The sequence below is a fragment of the Nanorana parkeri genome, unplaced genomic scaffold (assembly GCF_000935625.1).
Source record: "Nanorana parkeri isolate BGI_ZX_2015 unplaced genomic scaffold, ASM93562v1 scaffold599, whole genome shotgun sequence".
In the NCBI taxonomy this organism is placed as follows: domain Eukaryota; kingdom Metazoa; phylum Chordata; class Amphibia; order Anura; family Dicroglossidae; genus Nanorana; species Nanorana parkeri.
Genome location: NW_017306867.1, coordinates 322,893 through 332,174, shown reverse-complemented (window position 1 = coordinate 332,174; position 9,282 = coordinate 322,893).

The window sequence follows — 9,282 nt, the reverse complement described above, 5'->3', positions numbered from 1 at the left end:
GGCTTTATTTGATGTGATATATGTATATATATAAATTCTTATTTTTCTATAAAAAATACAACCCCCCCCCTCGACATTTTTTGCAGTTTTGGCAATAATAATGTGTACATAATTAGTGTAGCTAACAGAAAGTAATTGATAATAAATTATTTTATTTGTCCTGATTTATAGGGTATATCACATGTCTGGGATTTCGGTTTATTTTAGAAGTCATAGGTCGCAAAATGCAAGGAGTGAAATACAATTTTACTGTGGAACAATTTTAGAATGTGGTATGTTTGTCTCCTAACTTTAATAGCCTCATTAGCACTATATTTTCTTATAATTTTTTTTATTAAAAGTATTTAAAAAAACTTTTTTGCCTTTTTTTAACTTTTTCCTTTTTTTAATTTTAAAAAATGGAAACTGTTTACATTTCTTTTCAACTAGGGAGGCACTAAAGGGTAATTTTTATTTTATTTACAAGGGCCTTTGATACTAGGTATTCTGAGGAGATACTGTATTTTTCTCGGAGATACTTTGTACCACTTTGTAATCCACTAAGCCAGCTTCCAGCTCCACATCACCAGTGAGCTAAAAGCCGGCTCAGTGGCTGCCACAGCACGGTGATCACAGCGATCAGCTATCACAGTGATCACTGTGCCGTGACCCCCCTAAATTGCTGTTGAGGGTCTGCATCGGATCCAAGTCACCCATCAACAGCATGAACTCAATGACCGCTGGTCCATACACGGACCAGAGCTCATTGTGCCGCATGGCGGGACTATTCTGTCACCGGCCGTTAAGGAGCTGAAAGACCAAGACGGAATAATTCCGTTATGGTCGGGAAGGGGTTAATATCTTCACAAACATGTTCTTGATGCATTTTCTAATGCACATTGTAAGAAGTTCACAGGGTGCAGTGAAATCAGAGTAAGCAATTTCAGTCCAGGAGTGGGGCCTATATACCTCTGCAAGACTGAAGGTAAGGCTGGAGCTTTAAATCATATAAAGCTGACATCATAGTAATCATAGTAATGGAGTTCAATAACTACAAGCAACTACATTAAATATCATTTAAATTACTCATACTTTCACTTTAAATCACGGGAACATCTTTCAATTCAGCTAGTATAATTTCCTAATGCGTGCATTTAGAACGAGGGGTCACAAATTAATGACTGAGAACTGGCTTACGATGGAAGGACCTTTTTTTGTAGCTGATGTGTATGAGGGATCAGTAATTAGGTGATCTACAGACAGAAGAGAGCTCTGAGAGAACATATTCATTGTGGTGATTGTCCAGAAGCTGGCGGGAAGCTGGGCAGTGGCACAGGATGCAGCATTTCAGGGTCTGAACAGTGTTGTTTCCCTCCACAAGCCGTTTGATAATAATAAGCGTATTACATTTGTGCACTCCTCCACAGCAGAGATGTATATGAAGTACTTTACAAAACTTTTAATGGATACTTTTCCACTTCATTTAACTTTTGGTGTGCACATCGCCATTTTTGTATTATTTCTATTTTTTATTTTAATAAGATGAAGGTTTCCACAAAATGTGTTTGGAACCAGCTATAAAGATGTAAAATGTTAAAAAGGAATGACAGCTCCATGAAGAAATCTGCAAATTTTTGCTCACCCCAAAAATGAGTGATAATGGACCGGGATATTATCTGCTTACTGCAGTTTTATTCTTAGCTACTGAAGCATGCATTGTGCTTCAGGCTGTAATATCGCAGTGATACTAAGTCTCCAGTGATGTGTAATGAAAATCATACATCACAAAGGAAATTGACCTTCTCATCACTTTATACCATAACAGGCCAAGCGACAACAGTGACGACAACACAGACTCCTGTGGAACTTTCAGGGAAAGAGACAAGGAGAATCAGTCACTTTCAAAATTTCTTACCCATCAATCAGTTTGATGCCAAGTTATTTTACTTCCCAGGATTATGTATTTTTAGAGCTACCTACTTCTAGCAAAGCCATTTTCTTGCTGCAACCCATCTCTTTATAAACCTTAGAAGGGCAACATCTGTAAGGTTCCAAATGCATTGAAGTGGAGCACTTACCCCCAAGGAGCTGCTAGATTTTTTTTATCCCTTTGTGCCTTTTTAACTGTGAGCTAGCCTACAGCTGCCCCAAACACTCAAACACTCACGGACCTGTCAGAGCTGGTCAAATTATACATATTCACCAATCTTCACAAATCTCCACCAATCTTCTTTTTGGAGATTTTATTGGCTCAAAACTCTAGGGCAGGGTTAAGCAATCTTGGCACTCCAGCTACAACTACAAGTCTCATGAGGCATTGCAAGACTCTGACAGCCAAAGACATGAATCCAAGAAGCAGAGGCATGGTGGAACTTATTTCACTGCAGCTAGATTGCTGAGGTTGCCTACACCTGGTCTAAAGGATAGAGGTTTGTGGATATAGGATATCCAAGAACAACAGCAAAATTTCCCTGTGCCTAGTTGTATGTTGTAATATCTTTAACCTTTGCCACAGGCTAATATGGGACAGGTAGGCCAGGTGGACAGCTACCTTTGAGTATTTTCAGCCCCTCTCATAGGGTAGTTGTGGACCTTTTAAGCTGAGATACACAGTGTGACAAAGTAGAACTCTTGATTAGCTTTAGCTTCCTTACGCAGGCAGTAGGCCTGAGAAGCATGAACTAGGCCTCTCTGGAGATATAACCACCACCCACAGGCAAAAGGCCTCAGAAGCAAAGACTCTCTTCTCACACCCTTCCCACCTCTGGAAGCATAGACTGAAGTGTAAATCCTATCCATGCAAAGCCTGGGAAGCAAGGCAAGGACCCCTCACCTTGGTATTCTATTCTGGCTAAGCCTGGCAAGGTAGGAGCCTTTCAGAAGGGCTTCCCAAATATCCATTCCTTTTCTCAGCCTACATCACTGGCATAAACCTCTGATTTACCCCACAAAAATGGAGTGGAAAAAAATTCATAACCCACAACATTATATCTTCTTACTCTATCCACTGAAGAGTAGCAGGAAGAAACAATCAATGTTGTAGGCATAGGAGAAACTCAACAATAACAATGATAGTTCAGGCCGATTACAACCTAGCCACAACACTAAGGGGGTCATTCACAAAGCTGCCAAAGGCAGCGGAGTAAATAACCCAGCCCAAATGAAGTGAGCCAAACACTGTTCGGCTATTCACTTCTGGCTTGTACGGCTGATTTCAGCTGTACATCAACTAAAATCAGCTGCACATCGGCTGCCTTCGGTCAGCCGAACATGCTCTGCATGTACGGCTGAGCCGAAGAGCAGAAGGAGTTCGACTCAGCCGATCCAACATCTGGATCAGCTGACCCGAAGCTCCGGCAGCTCACTCGCTGCCGTTCCCCCTATTCTCATAGGGACCGAACGGCAGTAAGTGGATAGCCGAATGCTACCGAGCGGCATTCTGCTCAGCTATTCTGCTCAGTACCTCCGAGGTACCGAGCAGAATAGAAAATAAGTCAAATAAATTATTTTTTTTAAAAGCTGAAAAATGGTTTTAAAATGTAGGTAAAATTAAAAAAAAAAAATAATTTAAGGAAAAGGAAAAAAAAGAGAAAATTAAAAATATTAAAAGAAACACCTGCAAAGATGGCGGCCAAAGAAAAACAAATAGGCGGGGCTAGCAGGGACAACTAGCTCCGCCCAACTGTTTCCTATTGGGCAGAGCCGGCCATGACGTCCTTCGGCTCTTTAGTGAATAACCACCTAAATTTAAGCTAGGGACACTCCATCTTAAGGCAGGGTGTCCTATAGCAGCAAATGAGGCTGGTAATGGCAGAGTTAAAGTGACACTAAATCTTAAAAATGCATTCAAGTATTCAAGGGACCGTGGGGAACAAAAGTGGCCCCCCTCCAGAAAGAAGGACAGCATCAGCACCAATTCAGAGATGATTTGAGGATCTACAGCTGAGTGATACACAAATAGGATACATTTTGGTTAATAGTTATGGTCCTTGAATGTATTTTTAAGATTTAACTGCTGACTTTAGTGTCACTTTAATATCACATGTGATATCCCTGGCAGCTTGTTCCTGTGACAACTGTCTAAGAAGAGAATTCTCTTACATTATGATATTAAAGTCAAAAGGCTATTTCAAATGCTGATGAAACCACTTACAATGGTTACTGCTCCTTGATGTTTAAAAGTTTTAGTTTCCTGCAGAATCAGCTGGCTCTGATATTCTTTTTAGGGTGGCTGCTATGGAGCCACCCTTGTTTGTGCTAGTATGTTGTGTGTATCATCACAAACACACAGGCATAGCATGGCAAACCACTCCCCTATTCCCTTCTCTCCCCTTCTGCAAGCTAGTAGATGGACAGCTGTTGGAGACTGTGCTGTCCCTGGTGATCTTGTACTGGACAGGAAGTTGAGGGAAGCCAGAGAGGGTTGGAGCCAGGTGTTTGGAAACATGATTACTGTGAGTGTTTGGTCAAAAATGTAAATAAATACTTTGCTGGGCTATGAATATTTGTTTGATCTGGATTCATTATTGAAAAAAAAGTTTGAGAGTTTAACCTCCCTGGCGGTCTGATTATTTTATTTATTTTTTCCTTTTTTTTTCTATTTTTTTTTCTTCGTTTTTGTTTTGTTTTTTTACTTTTAAAATTCCCGCCTGTTCCACCCCCAGCGACGCGGACGTTTGCAAGGGACGGAACCTGGAAGACGGATGCCGACAGCGGGGATCGCGGACAAGGTAAGAGACGCTACGCTGTAATCCCGAGTGTGGCTCGGGGTTACCGCTTATGGTACTGAAAATTAACCCAGAGCCACACTCGGGAATACCGCCAAGGAGGTGAATACTACTTTTAATCACATCGCATTAACTCACATGATTTTAATCTACTTTCTTTTAATTAGAAAAACTTTGCAGGCAAGCAGCCTACCAGGAGGTTGTGAAGGAGTGGTTAGGTTTTTCAGTGGTATGAGCTTTTCAGAAACAGTGAAGTTTCTGTGAAGTTTACAGATGAGCTTTAGATATTTTAGCCATACATGATTTGCCCTTTGCAGCATTCTAATACAAATGAGTAACCTCAATCTTGTTCTGCATACCACAAATTATACACTTACAACACTCAGCAGTGCAGGCATGAAGGCTACACTTGTCATGGCTAGAAATGTTGACGGAGGTACACAATCATTCACACATAGTGTGGGAAGAGGTGGCCATGGCTTCACAAGGACAGACATGGTGGAGCCGGACCATGAGCAGTGGTAGACTACCCAACACTGCATTGACTTGACTCCAGGGGGAACCTCAAGGTCACCCTGTTACAGGAAGTGAGGATTCAAGTAATCTATTGGAAGGATCACAGGGTTTTTAATCTATGTCTTTCTGTAGATGCATTATTAAAAAAACACACACCATTTTTTTAAAGTGCTCCACCAGCTTCATACACACAAATACATGCTGGGTTCGCCTATGTGCGAAAACACCACACAAGAGGGTTTTTATCTTCTCGTTTTGGACAGAGTAGGGATTGGTTAAAACCCCTGCCGGGGTTATTTTTGCCATTTGTGCCCCATTGAAGAGATCACCCTTCACTTGCTGTTCAGAAACACAATGGCAAGTGAAGGGAAATCCCTCCAAATTGACATAAATCCCCTATTAGATACAGTAGACAGTTGTCATCAATGTCCCAATTACAAAATGTTCCCTTTATTCCTGTTCTGAAGACAACTTAAAAATGTCCTTCACTTTCAGCCTTAGCAGTCATCAGGGCAAATACCAGGAACACAAACAGTGGAGACCTCTCTCCAGTCTATCTAAAACTGAAAAACGTTTTGGGTTTAGACACAAGAATCTATTTTTGGTCTCCCATAGAACCTAATGCTATTGCTGTTACTAATTCTGAAGATACTGTCCTCTATTTTTGTGCTTTCGGGAATCCTGCATCTCCTGAGTTTTCTACCATTGAGCGATAAATCAAAAAAACACCATAGAGTTCATTACAATAAGCGTCGGTGTTGCTGGAGCTGAAAACTGGGACAGTAACTTCAAAACAGGTAGGAGGACCCAAAACTAACATACCATAGGTTGTGTGGAAGATCTTCTGTGCATTGAGCAATTGTGATCAGGACATCAGAAACTTCTAAGGGCCCATTCACACCAATTGTTGTGCGTTCCAGAGCAGCAGCCGCTGGAACGCACAGCAATCACTCACAAGACTTCCCCCTTTGTTCTGGGGAAGGAGGGAGTGTGGCGGTGCATTGAAGTCAATGGCACTGCAGCCCCCCTGCCCACAGTGCGATTGGACGCGTGCCAAAACATTGCCTGCGTTTCGGTCCACTGCAAATGCAAAAAATGCTACATGCTCTATTTTTTGTGTTCGCAGTGGACTGGAACACGGCCACGTGTCCTATCGCACTGCGGGCGGGGTGTGTGTGTGTGTGTGTCTGCGGTGTCATTGACTTCAGAATGCCCGAGAATGACAGGCAGGGCTTTGGCGGGCAGGGGCGGGACATGCTGGGGGTAAGGCTGGGGAATTCTTCACCCGGAACCAAAGGTACCGCACATCACTGGTGTGAATGGGCCCTTAAAGTTTGGGGCTTTTAAAATTGTGAGTATGGTGATGTGGTCACAGCATGGTGCATGATAATTGTCATCCCTGTATAGCTGCCCACCAGGGATGTGGGGGGTACTCCCTTGGAAGTACTATTCCTGTAAAAAAAATGTAATCTTTGAAACATTCTGTATTTTTATGCTCTTGGACCTCCATTCATTAGGTAGAGTCTGTTCACTTTGCCTTTTTTAGAACTCAGTTCATCAGTCAGATTTTAATGATAATGTAACGCATTCCATCTAAATGTCACTTTGTGCTTTGACTCTTCTACTTTCTGGAGCAAAAACATCTGAAAATGAATGTTAGAAGTTGCTCAGGTGAAAATGACGGCCATTTGAATAATGTAGGCAGCAGAGACAGTGACATTTCAGTCTAAATGTACTGGCTTCAATGAATGTTTGCCTTTACTCGCCAGCATATTAAACCGCCGAGCTATTGGATGGAAACAAGTGTTATAAATAATATACATTTCACTTCTGCCAGCCAATATCCTGAAATTTCTGTACTCATTAGCTGGGCTCGGGTTATTACTGTTAGTGGAACACCCACATGTTAAAATACTGCAGGCCTTTTAGATGAGAGATCTGAGGTGTTAAACCTGCAGTCTGACCGAACAAATTGAGAACAATAAAGAATAATTACTGCTCTGTCAGGGCTGCTCCTCAATAAATCTGGTAAAGTAAATAAGTTTAAAAGTTTATTCGCTAACATGGGGTAAATCATGCAAATGTACCAATGTCTGAAGTATAGGATCTCAGAATAGCCAGTTTAGAACAAGTTAAACTAAAGGTAGCACCATCTGCTCATGTGTGTAAGAGGGGAAGGTGGAAACCATTTTGTGAGCTGAATGAATACTAAATGATAAACAAACAAGATGGCTGCCTCATCAGAATGGTTGCTGCTGCCTATGGTTTATTGGTGTTTTATTGCATACTGGTTAATATGGGATCAGGGATACTTTAAGATATAATTGCGCTCACGATAAAAACATAATTAGTTGGCCTTTTTGTGGAAGGTTTGTTAGGTGTAATGCTCAACCCAGTATCAGAGGTCAAAGACTATAGCTGGTGAGTGTAGCTTCACCTTTATAAGCCCCTGATCCCTTTAAGCAAGCAGGCATAAGGATAGTTGTTGCCCTCAGGGCTTAATACATGATGCTTTAGTCTCTGGCCAAGTGGCAAAGAGTACCTGTGGTCTTTAGGAGCCTCAGGCATGGACTGTTGCACAGCAGTTGAGTAGCCAGATAAGGAGGCAACTGGTGGTCAGGGCTGACGGCAGAAAAAGGGTAGGCATAGGTCAGGACAGACAGCGGATGATAAGCGTAATCCAGGGACAGGCAGAGGACAGGGTAAAGCAGACAATAAGTGTAATCCAGGGACAGGCAGAGTTGAGTGCAGGCAGCAGACGATAAGCGTAATCTAGGAACAGGCAGAGGTCAGAGCAGACAGCAGACAATAGATGTAATTAAGCGACACAGGTCAGGGCAGTCAGCTTCAAGCTGAACATAGATTGTAATATTTCCTTTGTTCAACCTGTGGGCTGAACTAAGAAAATATAACAGATCACCATCAACGCTGATCGAGGGATGCCAGCTGAAAAGGTGCCGACGGTGTCTATACCCGGCTTTAGAACCTGTGCCAGGTTTTAACTGCTGTCAAGGTGTCAGTGGTCACAAGGACAGAAAGTGAAAGCAAATCTTTGCAACCGAGAGAGGCAACATTAATTACCTTTCCAACTCCAGCACACCCCCTGCTGAGTCAGAACTAGAACTTTTCAATTAGCAAAACTCATGCACCCTACTGATTGGATAGCAACATTTGTAGCAAAAAGCCAACTGACCCATTGATGTGCCTGATCATTGCCTACAAGGGGACTGTATCTATACCACACACACATTGACTTTGAGAAAGTCAGCATTTGCATAGCTTCTGCTGGAGCTCTTTGAGCACTTTGGGCTGAGAGGTAATAACAGATACTAAAAGAGAAGCAGCCTATGCAGCCAGATATTTGCTATAGATGTTACCTTTCTGTGATTATAGCTTTTCTGAAATTTTACTGGGGTTATGTTTTATGGCAGTTTTGAATACAATGTGTTATGGCTTTCCTCTTTAAGTATTCTGCATAGAATGTGTTATTTTGAATATCTCAAATATGGCAGATGCCTGCATTGGCACTTTCTCAGATAACAGCCTTGTCAGGTGAAGCCTCTATTTATTCCCATGATTGTGGCATTGTCAGTAATGTGAGATTTTGCTTAAGCTTTGCCTGATCTTTTCTGAGATCCTTTATTCTCTCCAGTAGAAGCTACATTAAATCCTTCTCTACTTTCACCATCAGCAGCCACTTATAAATATGTGGCGTATAATAAGAATCTTCCCAGATATTGCTATGGAACGCATTTGACATTCCCTTTATTTATAAAGCATGGTGTGTTGTGTCAGTTTGATATCTCTCTTCAGCGGAAACCTCCTCCGCACCTCTCCTTCTATGATGGCTGGGGAAGTGCAAGATTTAGCATGCAGTAAATGTGTGACACAAACACCTGCCTAATTCAAGTTTAAAACCAACCCTGTTTCTATGTAAAAGACCAGGGAGAGAACAGCATGACACAAGACTGACAACTGCAATTTTGTTTCCTTTACTGACAACTGCCTTCCCAAAAATTGCTGTAACAACATTTAAATGCCTATCATTAAAGGGTAAGTT